Genomic DNA, 16,561 nt, shown 5'->3' on the forward strand with positions numbered 1-16,561 from the left:
GATGGCAGAGTCCCTCGAGACGCTGCGGTTGACTCCGGTGACGCCAAGGGTGCTCGCCACCACGGACCTCGCCAGGGCCGTCCGTGCGCTGCAGAAGCACGAGTCCGAGCGGGTCCGCATCCTCGCCAGAGGCATCGTGAGCGGGTGGAGGGCGTCCGCCCTGCACGACTTCGCCGGAGAGCCGGACAACTTCAACGCGCCTCAGCCCAAGGAGACCGTGGAGCAGCAGCGTGTCTGCGCAACGACGACGGAGCGGCTTTCCTCCAACGAGATCGTCCGTCACGATCGGCAGCATGCCTCGGCCGATCTTGACTCGAAGAAGAAGAAGACGGTGGAGATCAGCGACGACAAGGCATCGGATCTTGTCGGCGGCATCAACATGGCGAAGCCCAAGGAGGTCACCGTCGGTCGGCATGTCATTGTCTCGGCCGATCCAGACGCGAAGGCAATGGAGGCCGCAAAGCGCAAACTCCATGAAAGGTACCAGCAAGCATCGGACGCGAAGCGGCAGCGCAGGGTGCAGGTCGTGGAGTCGCCGGAGATGCTCAAGCAGAGGCAGAGAAAAATGCGCCCCATCATGAGGGAGAGGAGCCTGGCGAGGTGCGCGAGCTCCATGGTCAAGAAAACGTTCTCGGTCACGAGGCAGATTCCCATGGGCAGTTGATCCATCACAACCGACTGCAATTGTAATTATTTGCTCCTCTGTATGTGTGTGATGGTCTTACAGAATCTGCTGAAATCTGCAGACTTTGAGAAGAGCGATTGGTGAAGATGTAGTATTTGAAAGATGTTGCGTCCAGCAACCAGTGATACCTAGATCACCAATATAGCTCTCTCCTTTTGCAGTTTGATCGAGTTCTTGTGTATGTTGTATTCCAGCTTTCCAACTTAATTGCAATTTGAATTCTTCTCAAGAAAATATTGAGAACTCCGCTAAGATTGGACTTCAAACGATTTATAAACTTATAAAATACATAATATATGTGCAGCAAGCCCATGGTATGCAAGCACGAGAAAGGTCAGGGGATTTAGGACTCTAGCTAGGATTACAATGACCGTAAAAAATATATTCCGTGCGATACCTCACTGTAAGAATTGTTGGAGATGGCTGAGGAGATGCCTGTGGGTTTCATTACCAGTGCAAATTTGTTAACGATCAGCAGTTTACTCTATGAAATTGGACAGATTTTCATGCTTGGAGTTGACTGAACCCAACGCTGCAATGCAAGTTTGGCATCCTGCAAGTTGTGGTGTTGTTTGTTTCCTCATGCGGAAAAAAAATCACACCGAAATTTGGGAGTGTAGCATAATGTTTTGTTGTACGTACCTAGGTTCAGATGAACCTCAGAATCTCATCACGCCTTTTTTTTAATAAAAGAAGGGCTGATTTTTATTTGTGAATAAATAATAAAATGGATGCATGCATGGCCCAGGTACAGAGGGAGGGGGTAATCCTCCTTTTCTAAAAAAAAGAGAAACCATTTGGTTCCTCTCACCGCACACATGTATGTCTAAATGGAGTATAAACTCTCTCATTACAATTTTGTGAATGACATGTCTTTTCAAGCTAACAAATTTACAGGAAATTGGCTCGACGGATGCAGGGGAAAGAAATGGTTGTGCACATCGATCAATGTGGAAACAACGATTTAACCCTCCTTTTCGTTATAGAAGGATGTTTTCAATAATTATGGCAAAATTGTTAGGCCAAGCATTATTTTTCGTACTACCAAACTTTGAGCGTGGGAGTATAAAATTGCAGTTCAGCTCAAATCAAAGTACATACTTGACTCAAAATAGTACAACTCCCAATGTATACCAGTAGGCCACAAATCTCAACTCGAGAAACCTAAAGGCCCAAACAGCACCTCAGCCTCCTCCCGTTTCGCTTGAGACAGGCGACCCGGGATGCAACAACCTCGTGTGATCCATGCACCACTGCCACCACACTACCGACATGTCTCCTTGGCTTTTTTTAGGGTTGACATGTCTCCTTTATCCGCCATCAAACTTAGGGCATCTCCAACACAAGAATTTCCTATATGACCTTAGAAAAATTAATGAAATCTCTTCATGGATGGAGTCGGGTGCATATTGGGTATCTGCCTAAGAAACTTGAATGTGCTCGTAAGAGACTAGGCATTTTGTTAAATAGAACTGATCATTCTGCTGTGTTGGAAAGAAAGAAAATTTTAAGGGAGATGGATGAACTTCTTATCAGGGAAGAAGTTTTGTGGAAGCAGAGATCTTGTCTGGACAAGATTAAAGGGGGAGATCATAATACAAAATATTTTCAGCGAAAAGCTTCCTGGAGAGCAAAAAAAATTCTATTTCGGCTCTTAGGAAGGATGATGGTTGTCTCACGGAAAATCTGGAGGAAATGAAAGGTATCACAAACTCATTTTTTAAACAACTTTATTCGTGTGATGCTTCGGTCGATCCATCCCACATTATTTCATTAGTCAAGCCCCGTGTGACTGATGACATGAATGATGATTTATGCAAACCTTTTACGGAAAAAGAAATAAGTGATGCCCTTTTGCAATGGGCCCGTTAAAAGCGCCAGGGCCAGATGGCTTTCCTGCAAGGTTTTTTCAGCGGAACTGGGGTCTAATCAAAGATGATATTGTCAAGGCTGTGCAACAATTTTTTTATTTCTAGAATTATGCTTGATGGTATTAATAATACAACTATTGTTCTCATCCCGAAGATCAAGAATTCCCAAACAATCAAAGATTTCAGGCCGATAAGTTTGTGCAATGTTATCTACAAGATTATTTCCAAGTGTCTTGTTAACAGGTTGCGACCGCTCCTCGATGGTATGATTTCCCCTACCCAAAGTGCGTTTATTCCGGGAAGGTTAATTTCTGATAACGCTCTTATAGCCTTTGAATGTATGCATTCGTTAAGTAAGCTTAAGGATTTTAGAGGGGAATATTGTGCTTATAAGTTGGACCTAGCCAAAGCCTATGACCGTGTGGATTGGCAATTTTTGCAAAGTATGATGGGTGCATTGGGTTTTGCGCCGCAATGGATTAAATGGGTTATGACATGTGTTACTTCGGTGAAATTTGCGGTGCGCTTTAAGGGTCAATTGCTGCAGTCGTTCTCACCTTCCCAGGGGCTCAGGCAGGGCGATCATTTATCTCCCTATTTGTTCTTATTTCTGGCCGAGGCGTTTTCTTTGTTGCTTAATGACGCATGTGCCAGGGGAGTTCTCCAGGAATTCAGACTGACTAGACAAGCGCCTGGTATTTCTCACTTGTTATTTGCAGATGATAGTCTGCTATTTTTGAAGGGATCTTTTGATCAAGCTTTAGCAATTAAAAATATTCTGACGGTGTATGAGAAGGGAACTGGACAGATGTTAAGCCCTGATAAGCGTTCCATAATGTTTGGGAAAAAATGCAGCTTGGAGAAACAAGTGACTATTATGGTTATCTTAAAAATTACTGTGGATGGGTTCGAGGATAAATATCTTGGATTACCAGTCCCAGAGGGTAGAATGAAGGCCGATATATTTCAGTATACTAAAGATAAGTTTTTGGAAAGGCTTTTCTGACTGGATTGAAAAATATGCTTCTTGTGGAGTCAAGGAAGATTTAATCAAAACAGTAATTCAGGCTTTACTTGTGTACGCTATGGGGATTTTCAAATTTCCGGTTTCCCTTTGTGAGTAGTTATCCTAGATTATAAGGAACTTTTGGTGGGGAGAAGAAAAAGAAAGAAGAAAAACTCATTAGTTGGCGTGGGACAAACTAACAAGACCAAAAGGTAAGGGTGGCATGGGCTTCCGTGATCTCGGGCTTTTTAATCAAGCTCTTTTGGCCAAACAGGCATGGCGGTTGTTGGTTTACCCGGTGAAAGATCGTGGATGTCGCCTAGAGGGGGGGGGTGAATAGGCGTTTTAAAATAATTACTGCAGAGGCTTGATCAAATGCAGAATAAACCTAACGGTTAATTTGTCAAGCACAAAACCTACAACAACTAGGCTCACCTATGTGCACCAACAACTTATGCTAAGCAAGATAAGCAACTATGTGATAGCAAGATATATGACAAAGAACAATATGGCTATCACAAAGTAAAGTGCATAAGTAAAGGGCTCGGGTAAGAGATAACTGAGGCACTCGGAGACGACGATGTATCCCGAAGTTCACACCCTTGCGGATGCTAATCTCCATTGGAACGGTGTGGAGGCACAATGCTCCCCAAGAAGCCACTAGGGCCACCGTAATCTCCTCACGCCCTTGCACAATGCAAGATGATGTGATTCCACTAAGGGACCCTGGAGGGCGGTCACCGAGCCCGTACAAATGGCAACCCTTGGGGGCAGTCACCTAACCTGTACACTTTGGCAACCCTTGGGGGCGGTCACTGGTACTCGTCAAATTGCTCGGGGCGATCTCCACAACCTAATTGGAGACCCCGATGCTTGCCCGTAGCTTTACACCATAATGATTAAGCTCCGAACAACACCAACCATCTAGGGCGCCAAGGCACCCAAGAGGACCAAGCTCTAGGGTGTCCAAACACCCAAGAGTAATAAGCTTCTCAGCTTGTAACTTCCACGTATCACGTGGAGAACTCAAACCGATGCACCAAATGCAGTGGCAAGGGTGAGGGAGTCCTGGATTAGGGGGTATCCGAACAGCCGGACTATATACTTCGGCCGTACTGTTGGACTATGAAGATACAAGATTCAAGACTTCATCCCGTGTCCGGATGGGACTCTCCTTTGCGTGGAAGGCAAGCTTGGCGATTCGGATGTTAGATCTCCTTCTCTATAACCGACTATGTGTAACCCTAGCCTGCTCCGGCGTCTATATAAACCGGAGGGTTTAGTCCGTAGGACAAGAACAATCATAATCATAGGCTAGCTCCTAGGGTTTAGCCTCAACGATCTCATGGTAGATCAACTCTTGTAATACTCATATCATCAAGATCAATCAAGCAGGAAGTAGGGTATTACCTCCATCGAGAGGGCCTGAACCTGGGTAAAACATCGTGTCCCTTGCCTCCTGCTACCATTAGCCTTAGATGCACAGTTCAGGACCCCCTACCCGAGATCCGCCGGTTTTGACACCGACAAAGGGCACACGGAGTGCCCAAGTCCTTCTCTCCCAAATCCCACCAAAGCAACTAATGCTAGGGAGGAAAATGAGAGGAAGAATGAAAGAAGAACACGAAGAACTCCAAGATCTAGATCCAAGGGGTTCCCCTCACTTAGAGGAGAAAGTGATTGGTAGAAACGTGGATCTAGATCTCCTCTCTCTTTTCCCTCAAGAACTAGAAGGAATCATTGGAGGGATTGAGAGTTAGCAAGCTCGAAGAAGGTCAACAATGGGGGAAGAACACGAGCTTAAGAGATAAGGTTCAATGGAAGAAGACCCCCTTTTATAGGTGGGGAAAAAATCCAACCATTATGCTCACAGCCCGCGCAGAGCGGTACTACTGCTCCAAGGAGCGGTACTACCGCTAGGACGGTAGTACCCCTTTGAAAAACAACAGCGAGGAGGCAAAAAGCCAGTAGAACCGCCGGAGCGGTACTACCACTAGTCCTCACGGTACTACCGCTCGACCTCACGGTACTACGGCAAACGGTAGCGGTACTACTGCCTCCAAGCGGTACTAAAAAAATACTTCCGTGCCTACCTCCTTTGAGCAAAACACGAGATTTTGGTCCGGAGCGGTACTACCGCTTAGGAGCCGCGGTAGTACCGCTCTAGAGCGGTAGTAAAAAATTACATCCGCTCTAGTCGCGGTATTATCGCTGCAGCCTTTACCAAAACAACCACAACTTTTGCAAATAGACTCCGAATTCAACGAAACCAAGTTTGTTGGAAAGCTAACGACATGGGCTAATACATTCTTGATAGAAATATCAATAATAATCAAATGAGAAAAGGCCCATAAGAAAATGGTGAGAACCCTTCCTCGGATAAGACCGGTAAAACCTCCAACACCGAAAACATCATAGAAGACGCGTGCGAACTCCGTTTTCGATGAACTCAAGCTTGTAATCACTATGACCATAAGCTCTAAGACTCACAAAGAGAACCAAACAATAACCAAGAAAAATGATGCAATGACGCAATGGTTTGAGCTCCCTACTAACGATACGATCAAGCTACCAACTTGAGAGCCCCCCTTGATAGTACGACAAACAATCCTATAACCCGGTCTCCCAACTACCACCACGAGACCGGTAAAATAGAAAACCTATCAAGGGCAAACCTTTGCCTTGCACATGGTCCACTTGAGCTAGATGATGACGATCTTGACTCCCTCAAGTTGGACCACCTTTCTTGATTGCGTTGGCTCGATGAAGACTAGATGATTGCTCCCCCATAGTCCACTATGGGCGAGCCACTCTTTGGCACATCTTCACAAGTCCATTGACACCACAATGGATGGCAAGATTCAAGCACTTTATCTCTTCATGATGCTCCACTTGAACTTGCACACGACAATCTTGATGACGATCACCACTTGATGTTATCCTTTCCATGGGTTGTATGATATCTTCCTCTTGATGCAAGCCCATGGACACGTACCTAACCCCACATAGAACTCTCACATAGACCATGGGTTAGTACACAAAGTGCAATGGACAATGGTTACCATACCATGCGATCACTTGATCCCTCTCGGTACATCTTCTACGCTTTGTGAGTTGATCAACTTGATTCACTCTTGACGTAGTCTTGATCAACCTTGAATCTTTCCAACTCTCTTCATTTGGATGATGTCTTGAAGGTAAACATGAATGATCACACAATCTTCTTCTTCAAGACATGCTTGCAATAAGCTCAACACTCACATGACCAATCTTTGGATAATTCCTTAATAGCACCTTGGTCAACTCATAAACTCCTTGAAACCAACACATGGACTTCAAGAAAATCCTATGGACACATCCTTCAAATATAACTCAAGACAACCATTAGTCCATAGAGATTGTCATCAATTACCAAAACCAAACATGGGGGCACCACATGTTCTTTCAATCTCCCCCATTTTGGTAAGTGATGACAATCACTTTCAAGAGAGTTTATATAAGGAATTATGCATCACCATGCAATGCAACAACCAATAGTGCATGCGAATGAGATCCAGATGCTAAGGAACAAAACCAAATCAAGAGGAGATAACTCTCTAAACTTCTCCACAAAACTCTTTGAAACTTCTCCCCCATTGGCATCGATTGCCAAAATGGGCGAAAAATCTAAGAAGGCCAATATAAATTGTGGTCCTCCTTAAATTGTGTATTTCTCAACAAGAGAGTGGAATGGAATACACATACCCAAAGGTAAATACTTTGAGGAACACAAACTATATTGAGGCAGAAAGATTGCTAAAGAATGATATGCCACAAAGACATAACAAAGAGAAACACAAGCAATGAAGCAGTCAAAATATACCAATTGAAGCAAGCAATCAAAGGATATCAACTGAACCAACTAGACCAAAGATCCTATGAGCCACAAGAATAAGAATATTTGTAGACCATGGATATGAGTAGAGGAGTGTTCTAAAGAACCTAGAGAAGCTCCCCATGATTTGTGCACAAATAAGAATATTTGTATTGGATACAAAGTGCACAAAATAGGATCATAGCTCCCCCAAAATCAATAGAAACTCACAATCAGTGCAAGTGAGCATATAGGAAACAAAGCCTAGTACTTGCAACAAGCACATGGTTGAGCAACATGTAAAAGAGGCAACTTAAGAATAGGCTCAACCAAAATGATGTGTGTGAGTCATGACAAAGCACTTGAGAAGACTAATATAAGGATGAGCATAAAGCATCAACATAGTCTTGGGTAAATGAGATACACGGTGCATGACATGTCCTCCCCACACACACCAAGCAAAAGGGTTCACAAGCACACTAAAAATGTAAAAAGAATAACCAACACTTGTGACAACCCATGGTGAAGATAGAAGATGAAAGCCTCATCAAGACGAGGGATACCAAAATGGCAAAAGCCTCATAGAGATAAGCATGAGGAAAATAATCTTCACCACACAAGAGTGCATCAAGATGCAACGAGATAAGACACACCCTCAAGGAAAAATCTTTCATGGAGCCACCAAACAAAAAAAGAGAAAGAAAAGGTGGACGTGAAAGAAAGGATATCATCTAGATATGCAACTTCTCTCAAGTGTATAAGATTCTAGGTAAACGAAATCATGATGATATATATCTACAAAGAAGGATGTATACCAGGAATAGTTACAACACGAAGGAACAAGATATCCAAAAGGAAGTCATAGATATACCACTAAAAAATTTGCTTGGAAGCATAGCACATGGATATATATGGTCTTATTGTATATAAATGAATTCCTACCACACAACCATCAAAGACATCACAACTAGCAACAAGATATTATTGTTGGATGCTTTGAGAAAGGAAACAAATATCACAAGAAAGAATGAATAACATGCCATGATACAACCTACACACGGTTGATGCAATAAATGTGTGCATGTAGTAGATGATGATACTTGTTACCGAGATAGCATTGGAAGGATGTAGTAGAAACCAATTGAAGGTAGAAAGTAGTTCATTGATCATCCTAGATTGACTCCAATAAGCACATGGTGACAACACCTTCCTTTTGAATGAGCCGAGTATCGAATGCATCTCCAATTGTTCCTAGAACAACAACACAAACAAAATGGTACCCAAACTCATTGGGACCAAAGGGTTAGAAACATCAATACATGGGACAATCTCCACATAAATATGTGCAAATCGATATGAAAATGAATTTCATACACATCTTATCCGATTCTAGACTTGGTGGAGATTCCCCTATATATTGGGTCAAAGAAAGAAAGCATGCCAAGGAAACTACATGAAGTTAATATGCATGCTTAATAATTTCAAGAACCGATACAAAAAAAAGGAAATACCAAGTGAAAAGGATACCAAATGGAGAAATCATCACTTGGAAGTTATCAAAGATACATCAAGGAATGAGATATCCATTGGAGCACACAAAATTATATCAAACTCCCAAAAGAGAGGATCGTTCCAAACAAACCAAGCTCTCTACAAAGTTTCATGATGGAACAAGGACCAAAAAGAAACGACTTGCCATCCACCAACACACACCTAAAATGGATCACAAGATTAGTGTTTTATAGAGAATAGGATAGCTCCCCCACGAGTTGTGCATTATAGAGAATTTGCAATTGAATACAAAATGCACAAGGTAGGATCACCACTTTCACTATATCAAGAAAACACTAGACAAGATCATGAAAACAACAAGATCCTCAAGTGGCACAGAAGGCAATGGGAGTTGACACAAACTTGGCAAGAGATAAGGCAAAAAAAAGCAAACGCCAACGTGAAGATGATCAATAATTTCTACCACAGATAAGTGAGTACCAATTGTCAAAAGACAAGAAGTATTTGGAAGTAATTCCCGGTGGTAGATAGCAAGGATATCCGACATCATCTTCACACCAAACACAAGCAAATTGCAACTTGTAGAGCTAACAAGCCACCTAGGAACAAGATAATTTACAATATCAATTCTAGGTGACAATATCTCAAATGTACACATTTTCTAGGCTTGTAGTATGCACATAGCATATTACTCCCCCAGAATGTGATACCAATAAAAACTTAACAAGAGGGAATAAGAGGATCCAACAAGAGATGATTAATGGACTATTTAGAATTTTAATTTCTCATGAGAAGACATACCACATAGTGACTAGATACTCTTGTAATATCAATACTAGATGGTATTCCTCATGTACACACATTTATAAGATTGTGAGGTGCACAAAGCACATCACTCCCCCATAATGGGATATTCCATTAATCTCTCACAAGAGCCAACTAAGAAACGAACAAGATGCACAAAGTCTCAACGCACGACACACACATACATGATGTGCAAACCAACATACACATACTTGATTACTAAAGTTAAGCAAATTGGAAATACATCATATACAAACACATGCAATGTACAAAACCACAACATGCTTAGGGGCAAGTAACTATCAATGTAAACAATTTAAGTACGAGTTACCACAAGGAGGAACATTGGATATAACATAGAAACTTGATAACCCAATTGACTTGGCTTGAGACAATAAGAATGATGAAGTCCCCTTAATTCTTCATAATGTAGCCAAGTCTCCAATGCCCTCCACCAACACATATTGATCAAGTTTGAGCTTGTTGGTCCCTAACCAAGTTGGGTCCTAAGAGGTTAGTCACAATAGTCTTGGCAACCCAAATGGTTCTTTTCTTGACACCACTTTGAGTACCAACAAACTTGGCAAACACATTGCTAACCTTATCCTTCCCAAGAGACTAGATATTATCAATAATAATTGGGTTGGATAAGTTACCACTAGTGCATGAAGAAGCGACGTGACCTTTCTCACGACATAAGTAGCAACGTCTACTCTTCACTTTCTTCTCACTTGATTTCTCAACCTGAGAAGCATTAGCTTGAGTATTCTTGGGAAGAGGCATTTCTTCAACTTGTGATTGAGCATGAGATTGAACTGGTGGCCGCTTCCCTTGTTGCTTGTCACTAATGGCCTTCTTCTTCAATGGGCAAGATCTCACATGATGCCCTTCAATTTTGCACTTGAAGCAAACAATATTGGCCGAATTCTTGACTTGTTCTTGGCCCTTCTTCTTGTTCAACTTGGACTTCTTCTTCTTTTTGGAGTTGAATCCAAGTCCACCTTTGTCATTGGGGGATTTTTGCACACTCAAGATATTGTTGAGTGTGGATTTCCCTTCATGACTCTTTTCTAAGTCTTTCTGCAAAGAAGTGACTTGGGCCTTGAGCTCTTTGATTTCCTCTACATGGTTAGTCTCAACACAAGTACTAGAGGAAGTATAAGCTTAATCATTAGAGCAACAAGGCAAGGAAAGCAATTCATCACAAGATGTAGCAATGTTATGCATAGACGAATTACGAGGACTAGCACAAGGCAATATAGCATTTTGACTAAAAGTAGTGCTAATATCCACATGAGGCTCACTATATGTTACCTTAGCAATCATAGCCTCATGAGCTATTTTTAGCACATTATGGGATACAAGAAGATCATCATGAGAGCTAGAAAGCTTTTCATGACTTTGTTCCAATTTCCCATACTTGCTAGATAACAACTCAAGTTGAGCCCTTAGCTCAACATTCTCCTTTCAGATGGATGCTTCACAAGAAATAGAGTTAGTAGCATAAGCATCATCATTAACAACAAGAGGAGAAGGCAACTTGGAAAGCTCTTTTAAATAAGAAGCTTCAAGTTGAGCATGAGACTCGGTGAGTTTGATGAGCTCACCCTTGATGACCCTTGAGCCATTTTTGAGGTGCTCAAAATCCTCAAGGAGCCTAGCATGAGCAACTTCAAGCTTAGAATTTTTAGTTTCAAAAACATTGGCCACCTCAAGAGCTCTATCATTAGATTCCTTCACTCTAGATAATTCTAGAGCAAAAGTCTCCTCAAGAGATTCCTTGGTGGTTTGTTCAAGTTCAAGAGCTTGTGAGAGGTCCGCAATCTCATTAGCGTAATCCCGCTCATTACCTTCCATTTTATCAATGGTGACCTCATGCTCCTCAAGACGAGATTCCAACTCATCAATATATTTCTTGCTCTCAATAGCAATCGACATGATTTCCATGAAGTTGGAACGATCAATTTTATTCTTAAGAAGATCTTTAAAAATCATTTCCCCCTTAATTTTTAAGGAGGAAACATCATCATTCTCTTCATCATAATCGACATCATCATCACTCTTGCCATCATCAATATCATCACAAGATATATTGGGATTCAAAGTGGGAGATACCTTTGAAGCCTTGGCCATAAGGCAAAAAGAAATAGATGATGATGTAGGATCCCTTGAAGCACCATTCAAGACCACATCTTGTTCCATGGAGTGTTGGGTTTCCTCTACATTGTTAGCACAACAACTCGAGGAAATACATGCATTTTTATCATGGCAACAAGATATAGCAAGCATATCATCATGAGATTTACTCAAGCAATTTCTACATGATATGCAAGAACTATCAACACAAGCATGTGAAACATTTGGAGTGCTCGAAGTGCTAAAGTCCAAAGATGAAGCATTGCAATAAAAAAATGATGAAGGATTATCAACAATAAGCCCACTATCATCATTACAATGAACACCACTACTCACCATGTCATTACCTTGTGGCAAACCACATGTAGGTGAAGTAGAAGAAGTTGAGAACACAACACGGCCGGAGGTGGAGGGAGAACGATCATCCTTAGAAATCTTGGACACACCATATTTATCTTGAAGCTTTGTCCACAACTCATGAGCATCCTGGAACGACATGAGTTGAAATATAACTACATTGCTCAAAGCATCGGAAAGAACATTAGAAGCTTGAGCATTGAGATAAGAGTTTTTCTCATCCTCTAAAGATAATCTTTGGGGATCCTTTGGAGGAGAAAAACCCATATCTACAATTAGCTCTAAATTTGGGTCCATGACCCTAAAGAGATTAAGCATGCGAATTACCCAAACATCAAAATTTGTGCCATCGAAACTAAGAGTGTCGGAGAAACCTAATCCCCTAGTCGACATCTTTACTCTCTAGGCGGTTAAGCCCAACAAAGAGAGACGAGGCTCTGATACCAATTGAAAGATTGTGGATGTCGCCTAGAGGGGGTGGGGGTGAATAGGCGTTTTAAAATAATTACGGTAGAGGCTTGAACAAATGCGGCATAAACCTAACGGTTAATTTGTCAAGCACAAAACCTACAACAACTAGGCTCACCTATGTGCACCAACAACTTATGCTAAGCAAGATAAACAACTATGTGATAGCAAGATATATGACAAAGAACAATATGGCTATCACAAAATAAAGTGCATAAGTAAAGGGCTCGGGTAAGAGATAATCGAGGCACTCAGAGACGATGATGTATCCCGAAGTTCACACCCTTGCGTATGCAAATCTCCATTTGGAGCGGTGTGGAGGCACAATGCTCCCCAAGAAGCCACTAGGGCCATCGTAATCTCCTCACGCCCTCGCACAATGCAAGATGCCGTGATTCCACTAAGGGACCATTGAGGGCGGTCACCGAACCCGTACAAATGGCAACACTTGGGGGCGGTCACCTAACCCGTACACTTTGGCAACCCTTGGGGGCGGTCACTGGTACCCGTCAAATTGCTTGGGGAGATCTCCACAACCTAATTGGAGACCCCGATGCTTGCCCGAAGCTTTACACCACAATGATTGAGCTCCGAACAACACCAACCATCTAGGGCACCAAGGCACCCAAGAGGAACAAGCTCTAGGGTGTCCAAACACCCAAGAGAAACAAGCTCAAGGGTACCAAGCACCCAAGAGTAATAAGCTTCTCAACTTGTAACTTCCACGTATCACGTGGAGAACTCAAACCAATGCACCAAATGCAATGGCAAGGGCACACGGAGTGCCCAGGTCCTTCTCTCCCATATCCCACCAAAGCAACTAATGCTAGGGAGGAAAATGAGAGGAAGAACGAAAGAAGAACACGAAGAACTCCAAGATGTAGATCCAAGGGGTTACCCTCATTTAGAGGAGAAAGTGATTGGTGGAAACGTGGATCTAGATCTCCTCTCTCTTTTCCCTCAAGAACTAGCAAGAATCATTGGAGGGATTGAGAGTTAGCAAGCTCGAAGAAGGTTAACAATGGGGGAAGAACACTAGCTTAAGAGATAAGGTTGAATGGGGAAGAAGACCCCCTTTTATAGGTGGGAAAAAATCCAACCATTATGCTCACAGCTGTAAGTGCATCTAGTGCCCCTTAGTGATTTTGGTGTACTGAAGACTTATAGGTTAAGAGATTGATGAGTTTGTGAGTGTACACAGGTTTATAAGTCTATGAGGAGTTTGATGTTTACAGAGAAAGTCGACCCCTAAAAATGAAGTTTTTCAACTGAAGACTTTGGATTTTTGAAGACTTTCTGAAGACTTTGAAAGTGAAGAAGTTGGTGTGACCTTCAAGACTTGGTAATCATTCGAGGAGCATGAAGCGTGAAGACTCTTGTTTTTACTATTTCATTTTCTCTTTCTTGAGTTATAGGAAACACCATACTGTTAAAGGGGGTCGAGGAAATACTAAGGAAAAATTTCCATGTGATGCTCAACTCAAAATCCTACACCTACCAATCCTTTGGACTGAAGCCATTGGAAATCTCGGACAGTTCAGTCATATTCTTCAGTGACAGAGATGAAGTTCTTCTGGTCTCTAAGGAATTTGTTCTGACTGAGGAGTTAGGAATTCGCCAGTGTGGATTGCCTACAAAGTGAGGAACATGATAGCCCTAAGGAATTTGAGACTCAAAATTCTGACCGTTGCTGTGCTACGCGCCAGCTGTCCCAAAATATCTACCCACATGATGGTCATATCAGAGAAGGGCATTTATGTCTTATCATGTCGGGCTGCTCCCTAGGCTATAAATATCCGCCCCCCTACAACCACTAGTTGTTTGGCTGCTCCGAGAGAAACTGACACTTGTCATTTGAGAGCAACCCATCCTCCGAGGACTTTGAGTGAAAATCATCAAGTGAGGAAATCCCAAACCCAAACCTACAAATCCAAAGTGATTGAGCATCACTAAAGAGATTGATCCTACGTGGATCCGACGCTTGTTTCCTTTGAAGACTGTGCTTCTTCCAGACGGTTAGGCATCAAGGTCTAGAGCATCCAAGAGGAAATGTGGATCGCCGAGTGACCGAGTTTGTGAAGGTTCGGAAGTCACCTAAGACTTACCACGAGTGATTGGGCAAGGTCTGTGTGACTTTAGCTCAAGGAGAATACGGTGAGGACTGTGTGTCCGGGACTGGGTGTCCTCGAGTTTAAATACTCAGCTAATCCAACGAGATGTACAACTGAGACAGCAATTGGAATTGGTCTACCAAATCATTGTCTTCACCAAGCCTACTGGTTCTATTTCTTCAACTCTTTCATTTCCTCATCTCTGTTGTTGTGTGCTTGTTCATATCTGTTTGAAGACTTTTGACTGAAGACTTTCTAAATTTCCTCAGTTCAATTTCTTCAGTCTGTCCATCTTCATCTTGTGTTATCCTGTGTTTATGCTTTCTGTACTCTGTGCTTGTCTTCATTTCATCATGATGACTATGCGTGTGTTCTGCTATATTTACTTTTGAGTACTTATTTCGCTGCAAGTAGTTCTTCATTAAGGAATTTCCTCACCAGCAGCAAATTCCTTAGTGAAGAATTCATAAAAATCGCCTATTCACCCCCTCTACTCGATATAACGCACTTTCAATTGGTATCAGAGCAAGGTAATCCCTTGGTCTGTGTGATTTTGGTTTAACCGCCTGGAGTTTTAGTTATGTCGACCACATGTATGATCAAGGTCTCTGATGGGTGTCCTACCTTCGATGGCACGGACTACCCCTACTGGAAGAATAAGATGCGAATGCATCTTGAGGCAATTGATAAGGATCTTTGGTATGTTGTGGAAAATGGTGTTCCCTCAGTCACACCTTCCCTGAATGCTGCTGATGTGAAGAGATTCAAGCAACCCGACTCTCAAGCGAAGAATATCATATGTGGCCATCTGAGTAAAGGGCAATATGGTAGAGTGAGTGCTTTGGAAACTGCTAAGCTTATCTGGGATAGGCTCTCCAAAGTAAACGAAGGAGTCTCAACTCGATGTGACTCTCGTGTCGACGTTCTTCGCAATCTCTTAAACCGCTTCAAAAGACTCGACAATGACAATGTTCATCAAACCTTCGATCGCCTCACTGATATCTCAAATGAGCTTCAAGCGCTTGGCGCCACTGATATCACTGACCATGAGGTGGTGAAGAAATTGCTGAGATCGCTCGATTCTTCATTTGACACTCTGGCACTGATGATTCAAGAGCATGCTGATTACAAGTAACTTGATCCCGCTAATATCCTCGAGAGGCTAAACACTCATGAGTTCCAGCTTGCTGAGAAGAGAGATCTCTATGGTTCGAGCTATGGCAAACCACGTGCTCTGAAGGCCAAGGCAGTCTCTGAGTCTAAAGAAGAGGACTCTACCAGCAGCCTTGGTGATCCTGAAGAACTGAGCCAGGAAATAGCACTGCTCGTGAAGAAATTTCAGAAGTTCTCAAGACGTGGTCGCTTTGGAAAATCCTCAAGGAGCAACGATTCCTCATCCGGTGACTACAAGAAAAGGCTGTGCCAAAAATGCAAGAAACCTGGACAAGGAATTAAAGAAGAAGAAATACAAGGATTACAGTTCTAATGATGCCAAGAAGAAGAAGAAATCTTCAAAGTCTTCATCATCAAAATCCTTGAAGTCTTCATCTCACAAGAAGAGCAGCTCCAAGAAGGCTCGGGCATTCATTGGCAAGGAAATGGATTCTGAGGCTGAATCTGAGGATCATGAGGAAGAAGAGGCATCTGAGGAGTCTGAGTCTGGTGTGGCAAGTCTAGCTCTTGCTACCGCATTTGTCAGCAAGTCTATCTTCAACTCTGAAGAAAATGGCAACACCAACAATGCTGATGAAGGCAATG

This window comes from Triticum aestivum, chromosome 7B, assembly GCF_018294505.1.
Source record: "Triticum aestivum cultivar Chinese Spring chromosome 7B, IWGSC CS RefSeq v2.1, whole genome shotgun sequence".
Lineage (NCBI taxonomy): Eukaryota > Viridiplantae > Streptophyta > Magnoliopsida > Poales > Poaceae > Triticum > Triticum aestivum.